General features: G+C 47.8%; 1 long non-coding RNA gene across 1 annotated transcript; it reads right to left on the minus strand.

Annotated features, from left to right (window-relative positions):
* Positions 1 to 630: 630 nt before the first annotated feature.
* LOC134472228 (uncharacterized) lies at positions 631 to 2,757 on the minus strand. Its single transcript, XR_010042119.1, has 3 exons — positions 2,604 to 2,757; positions 1,051 to 1,178; positions 631 to 756 (listed from the first exon to the last, which is right to left on the minus strand). It is a non-coding gene; the product is annotated as an uncharacterized LOC134472228 (long non-coding RNA).
* Between the last annotated feature and the right edge of the window lie 13,371 nt (positions 2,758 to 16,128).

Raw genomic sequence — 16,128 nt, forward strand, 5'->3', positions numbered from 1 at the left:
CCTGAAGGCCTGGTGCTCCCTCTCTACCCAGAACACAGCGCTCACATAGGCTGCTGCCTACCCAGAACACAGTGCTCCCCATACACAGCCACGGCCACAACCTGGCCTGAATCCCGGGCCTGCTTGCCGGCCAGCCCCTATCAGGGACACGCCCCGTTCCTGGCTTTCTCCCTCCCTCCCTCACTCCTCCTCCGTCTCTTTCCCCCACCTCTTCCCTTCCTCCACCGCCCCAGGCACATGCCCACCCCAACCCCGCACCCCACCTCCTCGCACAGGAGAAGCACACCCCACGTAGACAGTTGGCGCTCAATAAGTGCCCAGGCCCCTCTGTGCACATGCACACTTGAACCTGACCTAGTGGTGACCCCCCCTCGACTCCGCCCCCAAATCCGAACTGCCAGCTGCAGCCCCGAACCAAACTTTTTTTTTTTTTTTTTTTTGTACTGAGCTGCTGCAAACCCTGCCACAGTTTCTCGCTGTTGTCTTTCCAGGCCTGGCTCTGGGACAGGCTTCTCCGAGAGAGGCCCAGCTTGCCCCAGGGCTAGAGAGGAAGCCAGAAAACTGCGGGCCGCGGAGGGGGGGTGTGTGTGCAGAGCTTGGAGCGGGCCACAGGGACTAGAGGCCCTGGTATCAGCGCGGGATGGCACAGCGCAAGGGAGGAAAACCAACCTTTCCATTTGCTTCTGAGTGTTCTCCTGCTCACTTTAGGACAACTCCCTGGTTTGTAGTTGTAAGGCAAGGTGTTTTTTACCGATTCTGGAATTCAATGGGAGAAAGTTAACTGTTAGCATTCAACCCTCATGTAAACAATACTGGCTGCTTTTGGTACCATCAGGCCCTGGCTTTTGTATAATTTGTAACAAGTAGAATTGAAGCCGTTCCATTGTGTTGCTCTGTGTTTGTTCTAGATAAGACCAGAGCCTCAAGTGTAGTACAGGGACCAGGGTGTCTATTTTGAGGGCACACTGTATATATTTATATTGTGAATTTAATGCATACAAGAGGAATCATACCTCCCCACCCAAAAAAAGTTTAAAAATATTTTCCGACCTGATTTATGAAACCACAGGACAATTTCAGGCCTGCTGCTTCTTCAGCAAAGGCAAACCTGCTTGAACTGCTAACCTGGCTGCGTGACCTTCAGCAGGGCCTTGAAGTTGTGACATCAGCCTCTTTACCTGGAAGATGAAATAAAATCCTGCAGAGATGGTGGCTCGCAAATCAGCACCAACAGTGCTTCCCCTGTTGCCCACAATGTGCCAAATAAGAAAATTACACAAACCAAAATTCCTAGAGGATGCAGGTTTTCAACTGGGGCTGATTTTGCTCTCAGGGCACATTTAGCAATGTTTGGGGACATTTTTGATTGTCACAACTGGGAGGAAGTGCCGCCTACTGGATTTAGGGTGACAGAGCCTAGGATGCTACTAAACTTCCTTAGGGAACAAGGCAGCCCCCAAGGCCAAAGAGTGGCCCTGTCTAAAATGTCAATAGCGCCCCCCTCTGACTTGTCCTGCCCAAGGAAGACACTGCTCTGGAGTCATTCCTGAAAACCTCCTGCTACCTTTCAACTGTCCTCCTAAAGGAAAGAGCTCTGTTTTTCATTAAGAGGAACGAGGTGTGGGACTGCACCAGTTCCATTAATACACAAAGCTCCTCCTTCCCAGAAATGGCAGGTTGGGATTCTAGATTTTATTATGAAAGGAACAAATCCAATCCATTCAATTTCATGTCCATGTTTCCATTTGTTCTCAAACACTGCTGCATAGCCCCTGTCCTGAGGGTCACACACCCACCCAGGAGGGGAATTACTGCCCTTGCAACAATTAAGGAACAATAGAAATAACACAGAACTGAGCTTTAACTGCAGCACCCAGGTTAAGGTGGCTCAGAGGGAAGGGAACCGAGTCCCTACAGCAAAGCCCAGGTCTTGCCTGTGGGCTGAGATGTTCAGGAAATGTTTAAAGTTTTAGACTTTGAAGTAGGGCTCCGGCTCAGCTCCATCACAGGATATAAACCCCTTGATTTTCTAAACAGATATTGGTGTCTGACTGTGAATTTATTTTTCTTAAAACGTCTAGTGCAAACTTTTAACCAAAGCTATGGGTTTCCTAAAATGATTAATAAAACCAAAATGTTTACATGCGTGCCTGCCCTGTGCCGAATAAGCCCAGAGCCTCTCCCGTCCCCAGCAGAACCAGTAGCTTGTTCACTCTGAGATGCAGTCTGGGCAACCCCAGCCACGCAAGGCATATGCTCACAGCATAGGCTGGATGCAAATCCCTTTCCTGCAGGTAGGTACTTGCATGGTGTGCCTTCCAGAGCTCTACACATCCACACCGAGTCAGGGAGAACATCGCATCACACACATCCTGCCACACAAGCACACTCGGCCAGCAATCAGCTCCGTGACGTGGAATCCGGGCCCTTCCTGAACTCACACTGCTCAGTACACACCTTACACCCTTCAGAGCCTCACTTCTGGCTTCCACTCCTGTGCCTGATACATCCCTCCCCCACAACTACCATTTGCTCTACCCCAGGTGCATCCCGTTCAGAGCCACCCCCACCCTGCTTTTTCCCACATCCTACCCCACACTCACCATTAAGGTCTTGGCGGCTTTTTCCTCATCTCCATCAAGGGAACTGGCTCTCTGGGGAGTATCTGCCACTAGTGGAGGTTAAGCAAAACAGACAGGGCCCTGCCTCATATTATGTGGACACATCCCTAGCTCACTAGTAGGGTGCTGAGTCTGAGACTGCCCCTCCCTCTGTCCTTCCCCGGTGCAGACTCCCTGCGCTCCCGTGCTGCTGCCTCCCCTAGAAACGCCCCATGCACCCTTTCACCCCTTTACCCAGCTCCCTTAGTCACCCGTAGCATGTTCTCAGGGAAGCTCTTTCTGGCCCCACAAAAAGTAGCCATGCCCCTCCTTTGTGTCCAACAGCATCCACATCTTACCCCTGAATCATTGTACTAACATCTCCATTCTCTTGGCCTTATCTGCTAGGAGACATTTTGTGAAGACAGCCACTGTGGCTTGTTCTTCACTGTATGTGTATCCAACGCTCGCTGTCTGGCAGGGCTTGCAGGAGGCCCTTCACAAGGGTTTCTTAAGGATGAGTCTCTGGCTGGACCTAGGGACAGAGTAGACATATTCCATAGTTCTGGTGATCCCTGACTCAAAGCACGTCCTGATGTTCCACAGCTCCCAGGACTCCTGAAGATCATCTCCGCAGAGCAAGATGAAACTTAAAAATGAATGGTGTCTCTGGGTTCCACCCGAGCCCCCACTGATAAACGTCTCCTGTTTTCCTGAACTGCAGGTTCTTATAACCAGTTACCACTTTGGCACCTCCACTTGGATGTCTAATCAGATCTCAAGTGAGTCGTGAGCCAGATGTGGTAGCACGTGCCTTTAATCTCAGCACTTGACAGGCTGAGGCAGGAGGCTCACCTGTTTCAGGCCAACCTGGGCTCCATAGTGAAATTCTAACTCAAACAAATCAAAAACTACCATCTCCAAATCCATTTCTCTTGCCCTTCCAAAATCTGCTCCCTTTCTTCTAAGCAAATAAGAGCCTATTCTCCTACTTGCTCAGAAAAGAGGTTGAAATCATCTCTAGTTCTCTTTTCGTTCTCACACACCGCAATTCATCAAGAAATTCTGTTGGCTCACCTATGCACTACCTGAGCAATGCCCCACCATTGCCTAATTCAGCCCCCGTCTGGCCTACCCGGCCTCCTGCAGCAGGCTCCTGTTTCCTGCTGTTGCTGGCACCCAGCTGTAAACTGTTCAACCTTCAGCAGCCAGAGCAATTTTTTTTAAAACCTGCATTACACGACACACTCCTCTGCTCAAAAATTCCAGCAGCTTCCCTTCTACTTGATCTTGGCCTAAACAACTCTCGGGTTCCCCCAGCTGCCACTCCTCCCTGGAGCCTGCTGCTCCAGGCTGACGGGCCCCTGCCTGGCCCACAGATCCGCTCCCAACTCTGTCTTCCAAGACCACTGCTTTGGGCCACAAGACCTGCTCCCGCACTCACTGCATCACTCGCTGCAGGTCCCTCCTCAAATGCACCTAGGAGAGACACAGTCCCTGTCCAATGTGTCCACAGTAGCGTCCCCCAACTGCACCTTCATCCACCTTTTCTTCCTTACACTTAGCACCAGACAATCTTTCCCTTGTCAGGAATTTTGATTCTTCCATGCTTATTTGGCTGTAAGTTCAATGAGAACAGGGACTTAGTTGTCCCTTACTGTTATATAGTCAGCTTCTAGAACATTGTCTGGGCCCGGGGGTATACCTCAGTGGCACAGTTATCTGTCTGCAAGCGCAAGGTTCTGAGTTCAATTCCCAGTACCAAGAAAGAAAGAAAGAAAGAAAGAAAGAAAGAAAGAAAGAAAGAAAAAAGAGCATTGCCATTGTCTAGCTGCTAGCATACATATAGGATCACAGGCCCTACACAAACTCTTAGCCCCAATAGTCACACACCTTCCTCTAAAAGCTATCATTCTTAAGATTACTCACAAATGTGACCTCTGTGCCAGGACCTCTCCTCAGGAATGTATGGCACCCCCTTCCTTTCCTACCCATCAGTTTCGAGGACACACCCATGGTCAGGACTGGCAGATAGGTTTTACACACATGCCCCGCCACAGCACTCTCAATTATCTTCTCACCTTTGTTTGTACCTTTTCAGGATGGATAGAAGCCTTTCCCACAACCAGGGAAACTGCTGATGTAGTTACCAAAGTCATATTACAAGAAATCATTCCAAGGTTTGGTCTACCTCAGAGTATTCAATCAGATAATGGTCCGGCCTTATTTCTCAGATCACTTCACAGGTATTCTCGAGCTTACACATCACCTGGCACCTACACATCCCATACCACCCACAATCCTCAGGAAAAGTAGAAAAGGCAAGTGGCCTCATAAGACACACCTTACAAAACTCACTTTAGAACTACATCAACCTTGGCCTCAACTTTTGCCCTTAGCCTTAGCCATGCTCAGGGCACTCCCCCGGGCTCCTACTTTCCTAAGTCCTTTTGAACTTAGGTACGGCAGGCCATTCTTACTCCACAATCTTCCTACTCCCCAAAATCTCCCTCCCCTGGCTGACTATGTCCCAGTCCTCTCCTTCCTCTGACACCTGTTGTGACAACATGCTGATCTCTGCCTTCCACAACCCTCTGGAGAAGCCAAGCCAGATCCTCCCCTATCCCCAGGAGATCTAATTTATCTCAAATGTTCTAAATCCACAGGACTACCACCAAGGTGGAGTGGCCCCCATCTGGTCTACTTGGCTACCCCTACAGTGGTCAAAGTTGCTGGACTCCCATCCTGGTTTCACATCACTCAGGTTAAGAGGTGCCCTCCCAGCCCTAAATCTGATCATTCTGAGTGGTCATCTCATCTTCTGTCGCTCACCTGTCTCTGTTTCACGAAGGCCTCGCAGCCACAGTTAACAGGCTAAGTCATGTTTTGTTATCCACTTTGGTTCCTAATTTCTTCCGTTCTATTCATGATCATTTCTACAGCAGGACTCTTGACAGTCTTTCCCAAAGACTCCCACATCATGCATAAGATCATCTTCATGATGCTCTATGCAATGACTGTGGTAGTTCTGTCTACCCTCAGCTGTCTGGTTAAGCGTGACATCCCTGAAAGCCTAAACTCTTCCCTTCCCTATACTGGTACAGCCACCCCCTTCCCTACTCCTCCTATTTTTTCCAGTTCATTCCTTGGACAGGCGACAGGTTTTACACACCTACCCTCTTAAGTTTATGCTTTCAGATGGGGGAGTAATCACCTCTCATAACATCACTCCTCCTAACCTCACACTTAATTTTCAGAATTCTACCTCACTGTGACAATGATCCTACCTCAATGTCATGCTGATATAATGACATGTCTAAATCAAAAGCACGTTTCCCTCTACCTCACCTGGCTCCTTAAATATGACAGTGCCATGTCTCCTCATAACATCATGTCTCTTTGTTTTTCCAGTCTAACATCCGTGCATTCACCAGTGATTTGTCCTGGCTAAACCACCTGGCACCAGAATCTACCTGGGCATCCACCACCACCCCATGGACTCCCCTAGACTCCAGTACAGCGCCACCTGCCAGCAGGAAATAGTTTTAAAAAATCTTCCCTCCTTTTCATAATAATAATCATAAGATGGCATATGAATGGGTTTTGGCCCAGACAGGACTCTGTAGCTAGAAAAGCCTCAAGGGGAACCAGGAAGCTCCTGTCTCCCCCACCCCTAGGAATTTACCTGTGATGTCCTCTTTCCCGCCCCTGGGAACTTACCTGTGCTGCCAAACCTACCACCAATGGGCTACCCGTGCATCCCTGATGCCGCCTTAGGTTCCACCCCAAACCGAGGCTACTTACACACCCCCGACACCTCGCGTCCGCCAGACAGAAAGCCAGACTCCAGCAGTGGGGTGCTGGTTCTCTCTCTCCCTGTTCTTAGAATAAAGGCCTCTTTTGTTTTATACTTCTCATTGTTTGGAAATAATCCTATCAGTTCTGCTGAGAGAAACTCAGGTAATCTAGAAACACGTGCCTTGGGGCCTGGGTGGAACAAAGGGAGGGCTCCGAATGTCACCCCCTTGGTAAGCCTGTGGGAATAGAGCTGCCATAGTTTAGTCAGCAGATAACAGACCCAGGTTTGTACTTGGAACTTTCCAACCATTTTTTTTAATGCTGAAAAAATAAGCTTCTACCTCTACTGCCTTAAAAAACTGATCACCACAGTCTTTTATTATCAGGATAAATGGAAAGGATCCTGTTTCCACAAGCAGTGGACCCTTGTCTTACAAACTCGTTCATTCTGAGGGCTGGTTGTAACTCAAACTGTTTGTAAGTCAAGATTATTTTTCTCATGAGAAAGAATGGAAATACCCATATTGCATTCTGAACCTCCCAAAGCACCCCTTAACAACCCTTTCATAATAAAAATGGTTGTATAATGTGCGTAATGTACCAGAAACACCAATTGTTTTCCCAGTGTATCCACTGGGAAGATATAAAATGTGCCTAGTTTACCAGAAACAACAGCTTCATACTGTACTCACTGAAAAATCTTTCCAAAAGATGAGAAGTATAAAACAAAAAGCGGCCTTTTTTCTTGAGGATATGGAGAGAGATGACCAGCACCTCCCACCACTGGCGTCCGGCAATCGCTCCTGCGGAACACGTGCAGTGAGGCACATAAGCAGCCTCGGTGTGGGGTGGAACCTAAGGGGGGCATTAGGGATGCACAGGTAGCTCTTTGGTCCTAGGACTGGCGCCATAGGTAAATTTCCAGGGTTGGGAAGATGGCATCACAGGTAAATTCCTAGAGGTGGGGGAGATAGGGGTTCCTGCTTTAGGTTGAGGCTTTCCTGACTACAGAGTCCTGTCTGGGCCACAACCCTTTCACTCACCTTCAAGTTGACATCTTTGGCTGGTGGAAAGGGAGGATGAAGTGGGAGGTGGGCATTGTTTGGAAGCAGAGTTCCTCTACAGCCTCAGGAATCTGTTCTCGGGTGTCTTTTCTCTCTTGGGAGAGTCTGCAGCCCACTAGGCCTTGTTTCTGGCTCATTAGGTCTCAGCCTTTTCAGAGCTAAAAACTGGCCTGTGTCTTTCTTTTCTTTTTGGTCTGGAGTATGAAATGACCTTGTCATTAACAAGTAAATAAGCGATTGGCTTTTTCTCTATCTGGTGGGCCTTCTCTACAAATGTTTAAAACTCTGTGCATTTTTTCAGGATTTCCCTTATTTTAGAAGAAGAACTTTGCCAAACTGGTTGTTGATGCCCCCCACCCACCCGTTCAGAAAGCTCCTCACTGCCATTCTCTGCTGGCAGCCAGAAGTTGGTGCAGTTCCTCCATAGGCAGTTCCCCGAGTGTTCCTCCACCAGTTCCTGGACGCGACCACTGTCCACCAGCAAGCCTGCGGGCTCTGCTGTCATGACAGAGTGGTCTATCACAGGGTCACTGGAAGGCTCAGGCTCCTCTGTGTACCCTTCAGAGTCTCTCCTGTGTAATTTTAGGCTACATGTGGTTCCAGGCGGATGTCAGGGTCCTGAGATAAACAGTGGCCCAGGATTTCTCAACTAGCCCCACACCGGAAAGGATGTAATTTTCCTTCCAGAACTCTTTAAAGGTTACACCTGTATCTGAGACCACCTGCAAGCACTGCAGGCACAGCTTCTTGGTGAATCGATACTGAAAGCTCACTATAACCTGCTGCTCCACAGGCTGCAGTGGAGGTGTTATATTAGGTGGGAGGAACTTGACTGAGAGCCACGGGAATTCTTCAGCCAGTTCCTCTTCCAGATCTCATGGGTGAGCAGGAGCATTGTCATGATAAGGAGAGCCTTGAATGGCAAACCTCTGTCCTCTAGATATTGTTTAGCAGGACAGAAAGCCTCCCTGATCTGCTCAAGAGAATGTACTCCTGTTACCCAGGCTTTTGTGTTAGATCTCCACATGACCCCGAGCCAATTCATCATGACTTTTTGTTTTCTGAACAGGCCTGGGGTCTCAGGGTAATCAACCAAGAGAGGCTTTATCCTGAGGCACCTGCATTGGCATCTAGCAATAATCCTAGCCTGTCCTTCACACGCTTATGGCCTGGCATTTTTCTTTTCTTCCTGAATAATGTACTGTATGTTCTCCTGGGCATTCGCTTCCAGAAGAGGCCAGTTTCATCACAGTTGAAAACTTGATGAGAGCAAAAGTCATTTTTCTGTGTTGTCGTTTTGAAGTGGTGCGTGTAGTTTTCAGCCGCCCTTGTATCAGCACTGGCCGCACAACCATGCCTAGTCATGCTCTACACCCCAGTTCTCGTTTTAAAATTGTGAAACCACGTCTTACTGACACAAAAGGTTTCACCATTATCACTCATGAATGGATTATCCTTTGTGAAATCTGCATTTATAGCTAGGTCCAGCTTTTTCACAAATTATAGGCTCAGGCAATATAACTGGCCATCTGCCTTTCATTTATCCACACTGATAGCCTTCTGCCTTGTCTAACACTCTTGATTGTGACTTAATGTAACGCCTTTTTGTGGGTGGGTTGGGGTACGGGGAATTGAACTCAGGGCCTCACACTTGCCAGGTAGGCGCTGCACCACTGAGCTAAGTCCCCAGCCGGAGTGACATTTTTGGCAACACTAGCTTCCTTATACAGATCTTTTCTCTGTAACATTGTGGAGATGGCGAATTTTGACATTCTATGCATATTGGTGAAATTGTTTACACAAAAGCCACTCATATTTCTCCACAATTTCCTTCTTCTTCTCAATTGTGATTGCTTTTTCCCCCTTCCCTTCCTTCCTTAGCTTCTTTTCTTTTGCGGGCTATTTGACAGCAGTACTTGTAGTGATTATACAAAGCACTGACTGAAATCAGCCCCATGAGTCTCTGTCCTTCTGCAGAGCCACCCTCAGAAGGATCCCAGACCTGGTTAATCTCTTTCCGTAAGCCCCATGATGTGCCATGGGAAACTTCCAAAGATCCCAGAGACCTCACCATTAGCCTTAAGAAATGGAAACATTTGACCCGGAGGATCTGAGGAAAAAATAACTTACTTTCTATGGCAGTACTGTATGGCTTCCACATCAACTCAGAAATGGCGAGAGATGAGCACAGAACAGCAGTCTATAAGTTATAATGCTCTTCTTCAGTTAGATCTTCCTCATAAAAGTCAAGGAAAGTGGACTAAAGTCCCGTCTGTCCAGGTTTTCATGGTTCTATCTGGAAGCATCCTCTGCAAAGGCCCAAGAGACCCCTGAAGAAGAGGCTGAGATGGCTGATGATTCCTTAGGTCCTGCCTATCTCTCAGGGAGACGTGGGTCTCCCCTTCATGTTTCATGAAAACAGCCACACTGGAGGAGGGGTCTCCCGAGCCACCTCCTTCCATCCTCAGGCCAGTAAATCAGGGCCACCCTCTCAAGTGACTCAGAAACTCCACCATCTGCCACTCTCTAGAAAGACCCAGGACTCCTCAGACCCCTCCTCCTGCTCCTCACATGGCTCGGAGCCCCACAGGACACATGCGGATTAGAGTTTCCTGCCCTTGCAGCTCACATCCTGCTCCTAAGAGACACCTGGGACTACTCAAGTCCACATTCCTCTTCCGTGGCAGGTTTCTAAAAACGCAAGGAAGAGTCAGGCCGATTTTCAGGAGATCCTAATAGGTTTGGAGATGAGCTTCCATTTTTTTTAAACAAGCTGTAGCAAGTTATATCAATGAAGAATTTTGCGTGGTTTATTTCTCCCCAATGTGTACTTGCATGCTTCAAGTGATAACGGAATGACCTGGATCAGTGATCGCCAGTGTGCGTGCTCTGTAGTACTTTCACATGCTGTGCCCAGATCAATATTATGCCACTGTAGTGATGGACGCCAGCTTTGGCCAACATGGCCTAGTACTCTTCAGAGTCTGCTTTTACCCCACTGTGCACTTTCCACTTTTCATGACAAGCTGGAGCCTGGAGCTGATGGACTCCAGAGGCTCTTTCATCTTCTCTGCAGCCACCATCTTGCTGCTTTATGTGGGTGACTGTCCCAAACAAAGAGCAGCCCCCAAGAGGCCCGGGAAGCAAGAAAGTGGGGCTTCAGACTTCGACCCTTGTCTTTGACCTTGCATAGCAAGATGTCCAATTTGTCCACTTTCTGCACCTAATTAAAAATATGAGGACTCCTAGAGGCGGCTAAGACATATGCAGATTAGCAGTGTGCTGTGGAAAGAGCAGAGTCGCCCCAGAGAGGGCACTGTCCTCCCAGTAGAAGCAAACGGGAAGGACTGAAAATGAGGTCTAAAATAATTACTGCTCTTATGGGAATAAAAACATGCATTAATAAACATGTTAATTAAGAAAGGGTGAGAGGGGTCATGCAGGGCAAAGAGGACAGTCCAGCTGCCTCTCCTGGTCGATTAGTAGAAGCTTTCCATAAATCTATGAACTCAGTTCTGACTCCAGAGGAAGGTCAGGTACCAGTGGGACAGCGTTTCTCACTATCAGTCAGCCCCAGCCATCTGTTCAGCACAAATTTAAAAACTTCAGATGAGTTCCTGGACCCTTGGGACCCCATTGTGAAACTCATCCTTGATCTAGAGGAGGATAAATAGGAGAGGAACCAACAGCAAAGGCAGGCCAAAATTGTACTGTCATGAGTGGCAGTAGCTTAAGCACACCCAGGTTGTCCAAGGGAAACCCAGGGCCAATCAAGGAAAGAGTTCAGGTTTTAAACGCAAGGAATCTGGACACTGGGCATGCAACTATATTAAGCATCCACTGGGGCCCTGCTCCATGTAGCAGGTGGCTGGTGTGAATGAGTTATGGCACTGGAGGATTGACTGTGCCCACAGCTTACATGGGCACCAGTACTGGGACTCCTGCTTTTTACTGGGTAATCTTGCCAGGGCTGCATTCTCAGGCTCTTGGTAGCCTAATATCCCTTCGCAATGCTTTCCTGTCCACAGAACACGTGGAAATAAAACTCCTAGAAAATGTCTCAAATAATACAAGGAAAAACACTGTCTTTTTGCTGGCTCAGTCATAGTACACTTTTCAAGATAGAGACCAAGAAATATTCTGACCTGCTCTTTCTCATACTTGGCTCCTGGCTCTTAAACCTGGTAGTAAGATTTGTCCATTGAAGGTTTCAACAGATCCATCCTCAGATGATGATCCAGTTCATGACTCTCCTACAGCTTTCTCCCACTGGCCAGGCAGTTTGACAGTTCCTGACATGTGGCCACTAATTCTTCTCTTCTTCTCTCTTTCTCTCTTTCTCTCTCTCTCTCTCTCTCTCTCTCTCTCTCTCTCTCTCTCTCTCTGTGTGTGTGATTGAACTCACAACTTGCACTTGCCAGGCAAGCACTTATGCCACAGAGCTAAATCCTCAGCCCTTTCCTTTTCTTCTGGCAAATTCTTGCCAGCCCATCCAGTGAGCCCAACATCCCAGGGTAGTCAGAGAGCACAGGTCCCCCAGCAGCAGGTAGGGCCTGCAGGCCTTTTCAGCAGGAAGCAGCGTTAAGAAGAGGCCAGTGCTGCCTCAGCATCCCATGAAGAACTGGAGATTCTGTTCCTCAGAGGGAACTGAGGTATATTAGGGCTGGGGAAAACCTGCTGGGAGGAAGCTGTCAAAGTCTTGGAGACTCAGGGCACATGCACAGAACACAGGCTCCAGGATGACCCTGAAGCACCTGCGTCCTGCACACTGAACCAATCAGAAAAGCCCTCTTTGCAAGTCTTTATTTACATCCGCAGGAAACCAAGCAAGTCTTCCATAGGGCAGTTTAAACCTGGCTTCAGCCCCAGTGCATTTCTGATAGGACAATGTCCCAAAGGCTTATTTGCATGAGAAAGAAGTCAGTCCAGGAATTGCAGCTCCAAAAGCCCCCTGCCCCTGTGCTGGAGCTGCTAGGAGTCTGACCCGAACTATGCTGTCCCTGCAGAGCATGTGTCACCACCCTTCAGTGAATGTGTACCTCGCTACCTTTTCTGTGTCTCACTCAGTTCTCTGTTCCGGACCCCAAGATCCTGGTGAGTTTCCCCCTGGACGCACCTCCGGTACCAGTCAAATTCTACCTGCAATTTCACCACTTCCCTGACAACTTGTTTTCTTTCTGTTTTAATTGATCACAGACGTCCTGATAGGTGACAGGCTGGTGACTTTTTGTAATTCATGTTCCTTCATTAAAATGAGTTTTTTAAAAACTGACAACGGATTTGTTTGATTTCAAAAAAATGAGAAGCCCAAACTGAATAAATAAGTGTTTCCCTAACAGGATTGGGATATAGAGTCAAAATTCCCCAAAGTCCCTGCTCCAGAGAGGTGAAAACTTCAGTTCCCAGCAACCTGGCTGTTGCTGAGTTGTGTGCCCCAGGAGGCCTGAATGAACTCCAAAGGCCCAGTGCCTGGGCTCAGAGGCGGGCAGGCGCGCCATCTAGTGGTCATTCCTTGCTGGTGTCAGTGAATAAAAAAAGCCCGCCTAGGACACATTTCAGTATTGCAGTCACTGTTGAAGGCCAATCCAGTGCATTGGGGGCTTGGACTGGCTCCCGGCGCGCTCTGTCCTTTGATGTCGGTATGCACTCTGCCTTCCTTCCTTCCCAATCATGCCATTTCCATAGCTGGCTTGCTGTTGTTCAACATTATTTTATTTATTTAAATTTTACATATTTATGGAGTACAGTATGTACTAATGCACAGTAAGAGCCTGGCATGGTGGTGTCTGTCTGTAATCTCAGCTACTGAGGAGGCTGAGGCAGGAAGTTCTTGAGTTCGAGGCCAGTACACATATACAATGTAGAGCCATCAAATTGAAATATTTAGCAGTTGTAGCCCCTTAGTCATTTGTTTGTGCAGGGAACCATCCAACTTCTCCCTTTTAGATGTTTATACAATATATGTGCTGTGAAAGACTAGAAATAGAACTTACTCTTCCTATCCGTGTTATATGTGTTTAAGTGGAGGTCTTGTATGTTGCCAGTCTGCTTTGCAGACTATACCGCAGCGCGTGCAGCTGCAGCTGTATAAACTCCCACCTGCCTGGCCATTTGCTTCCTTGCCGTAGCTCCATGGAAAACGCAGCCCTTAGAGCAGCAGAGCTAAGTCATGAGACGCAGAGGTGTGCTCTGTATGTGGCTGGGGCTGCCGAGTTGAATTAAATCCACTGACTGTATAAAGTTAAATGCAAGTTCAGTTGAGATGTTTGTGCTCTGTATGGTATTTGCTGTTTCATTTTAGAGATACAAGAAGCTCATTGAACCCTTTTAGTGTGAATTTTTTCTCCTCTCAGAGTAAGAAAGAGAATGTGCCGTTTAATTGACTGTACTTGGTTTGGAACCATGCTGTCCTGGGCTGTAAGCCTCACTGGAAAAAACTTGTAAGATTCTAGTCATTGAAAGTGTCATCAGGAGGGAGGGCAGGGAAGACTGAAGAGGAATCAGCTTGTTTGGTATGTGTGCCAGCTCCCACGATGAGTGTACTGTGTATAGCACTGACGTACCTGTAAACATTGAAAAACAGAACAGAAATGACATCGAACAGCAAGAGAACATGTAACCTTTAGCTTAATCAGATAGAGGAAAGGATTCTTTGTTTCTCTGAGGGAGGACCCAGGGTTTCAGTGATGACTAAGCTGTGCCCACATTATTATGCAGTTTGGTTCTAGGATAATGACTTTTTATTGCCTGTATTACCATGAGTTTGAGGCCACCCTGGACTACACAGTGAGACCTTGTCTCAAAAAGCGACAAAAGGAAACAAAACTCGCTAATAATGTTTAAGACTTAATTGAAGACTTTTTTTGCATCTGTTGACAAGATTACAAAAATTTTTCTCCTCGTCTGCTAATGTGAACTACCTTGATACATGTGCTAAGCTAACCACATGTTCTGGAAAGTAGTCCCTGGTTTGTGGAGATTTTCCTGATCCAGTCTGTAATGTTGCTGCATCCCAATTGGCCCAGCCATCCGAAGATCTCAAACACGCAAACTGCTTTTGTGGTGTCGTGTGACATTCTCTGTGGCAGGAACCTCTGTGAGCTTTGTCAGACAGAACAGGACAAAGAGAAGAGAAATGGGACTGAAAAGGCCTAACTAAGTATAACTGGTAAACTTCAAATGACGTTCTTTATCACGGCAACTAAAGGATGTGTTGATCTGACTGAGTCTCTGAGACTTCAGGACAGCAAACTATTTAAAAAGCATCTTCCTCACCCTACCAAATGCTGAGATGTAAAACCTATGGCATGTCCCCAGGTACATGCAAGAGGACACCGTAGCTATTCTGCGGTTATTTATAACTGGCTTCCTTGACCTACTGGAAGTTTTCACCTGAATTTTCCTTGATTGAACTTGAATTGATGTCTGCCTTAGGATGATGAGATGTGGACGTGTACGTCACTGTTGTGTATAAAATACATCTGCAAAGAAGAACAGCGTGCAGGAGGCTTGCAGGCCAGACTGCATCGTGCTTGCCTGGTTACGGGTCGAGAGCGGGTAGAATATTTCCATGTTTGCTGACAGGATTTACTGTGCAACTGTTGGCAGAGCTGGCTTTTCCTGGGGCTTCCTTGTTGCCAGGTACTTTAGTACCATGGTTGCCCTCAGAGCCGGGCACGACACTGTTCACCATCACAATTGAGAAGAGTGGCCTGAAGGATGCCGGGCAGTGCATGGATCCTTACATTACAGTCAGCGTAAAGGGTAACAAGTTGGGTTTTCCCTCTCTCACATTACTCCTAACTTACCGCACTCTTGAGGCATGTCTTGTATCTATGACAGCTCATTTTAATCTACTTTACTAATGAGGCAGAATTTCTGCAAGAAATGTTGCTCCATCACTAACCATTTCTGATGAGTTTACTGAAAATAGTTTGCTTTTCCTTTTTTGTAATTTGCACCCTTGCTTGGGAGATTGTCTGTCTTTTGTTGTCTTCAAATTTACTGTGACAGCCTTTTCTTTGGCATGCACGCTTTCATGAGCCCTGTGTGGGGTATGCGGCAGTTCCCTTCCTTGCCAGGAGTTGGTCTGTGTGTGTGTGTGTGTGTGTGTGTGTGTGTGTCTGTGTGTGACAAGGCCCTGTTCTCTCCGTGTCCCCCATCTGCTCGCCCCAGCCTCTAGCTCGTCTTGCTGTTCTTCTGACTCTGGGGTGCTGACCAGAACCACACAGTCTCCCTGCCAAGGGCTTCTGCCCTGTGAATGTTGTCAAGCCCTTACCTCCTTGGCTGAGCCCTGTGCTCTGTCTTCCCACCCTTCTGTCCCTGAGGCTTCTGATCCCAGGCCCATGGGTGCACCAGGCCTTCAGGGCATCTTTAGTGGGGACAAGGAAGCAGGTGCAGCCCAGCAGCATCCAGCCCTGAGCACTCCTGCCGTACTGAGGAGGTGACAGGCATCTGCTTGGTACTTGCTCTCCCCATCTCTGGTGCAGCAGTGCACTTATCCCAGCAGAGAGAGGCCAGCGCTTACACTCTTTTGTTGCTGCTGAACATATTTGTACATCACTGAAGTTTTTCAAAAAATAGTTACTGGTTGTGAGGTCTGCAATCCCAGCTCCTCAGGCAGCTAAAGCACTCAAGGATCACTTGAGCCCAGGGGTTTGAGACTG

This window comes from Cavia porcellus, unplaced genomic scaffold (assembly GCF_034190915.1).
Source record: "Cavia porcellus strain 051 isolate PalLab524CR breed Dunkin Hartley unplaced genomic scaffold, mCavPor4.1 scaffold_22, whole genome shotgun sequence".
Taxonomy (NCBI): Eukaryota; Metazoa; Chordata; class Mammalia; order Rodentia; family Caviidae; genus Cavia; species Cavia porcellus.